Here is a 1,190-nt window from a genome sequence, read left to right on the forward strand (position 1 = left end):
GAAGATCCTGAAGAAACTTATTCATCGTCTCGACACTTCACTAGTATGCGGAGCGAAGTGCTTTTTACTGGACTACGCTGCGACTGGGTTAGGGTTGTTTTTATACCGAATGTGGGGAAACCAAGCCATTCTCTGTCCAGTGTCTATACCCCAATCAGTCTTCAATTTTTCATTTCGAAGACTCTGAAGAGACTTATTCATCGTCTCGATACTTAACTAGTATGCGGCTATCAGCATGCTTACACTAAGGGTCTGTCGTTTGACAGTGTCCTTTATAATGTAGTTGGCTAAATCCACAGGAATTTGGGTGTGATAGACTCTACTTGGCGGCTTTCTTCGACATTGAAGGGGCTTTTAATAACAATAAGTTGTAGTCCTTATATGAAGCTCTGGTGGCCATGAGGGCCCAATCTATTTTGGTAAATTGGATGGATATGATGTTGAAAGGCCGAATGATCAACCCATCATTGGCAGAGTGCTCGATAAGGAATGTTTTAATTGGAGAAATTCTCCTATTAGGGGTTTTATCCCCTCTGTTGTGGCATCTGGTTATCAATGGGACTCTGAGGACTTTCAAGAGAGAGAGAAGCTGAAGGTCGTTGACTACCCGGATGATGTCATCATCGTGGTGGGTGGCCGTTTTCTCTCTACTATTACAGAACTCGTTCAGGGGGCGTTGAGAAAGATGTATAAATGGGCAAGGGCCAACCGGCTTGGCTTAAACCGTAGAAAAACTGAGTTGGTACTTTTTACCAGTTCCTGTCCTAGATCGATAGGTCGAGGGCCAATTGGTTGAGCGTATTTCTTGACCAGAATATAACATAATTTGAAGAAGGAATGTCGAATAAAGTGTAAAAAGATGCGAAATGCGCTCTACGCCTATCTCAACTCGATAGGAAGGATTTGGAGCTAAGGTATGGGATGATGCACTGGAGTCAATGGGACTCTGAGGTCTTTCAAGAGAGAGAGAGAGAGAGGGTGAAGATCGTTGATTACCCGGATGACGTCCTCATCATGGTGGGTGGCTCTCTACTTTTACAGAACTCGTTCCAGGGGCATTGAGAAAGATGTATTGATGGGCGAGGGCCAACGGGCTTGACTTAAACCCCAGTAAAAATTGAGCTGGTACTTTTAACCAGAAGAAGAAGGGTGGGTGTTTTCAGCGTTCCTGTCCTTGACAGGGTCGAAGG

This window comes from Stomoxys calcitrans, unplaced genomic scaffold (assembly GCF_963082655.1).
Source record: "Stomoxys calcitrans unplaced genomic scaffold, idStoCalc2.1 SCAFFOLD_115, whole genome shotgun sequence".
Classification (NCBI taxonomy): Eukaryota; Metazoa; Arthropoda; class Insecta; order Diptera; family Muscidae; genus Stomoxys; species Stomoxys calcitrans.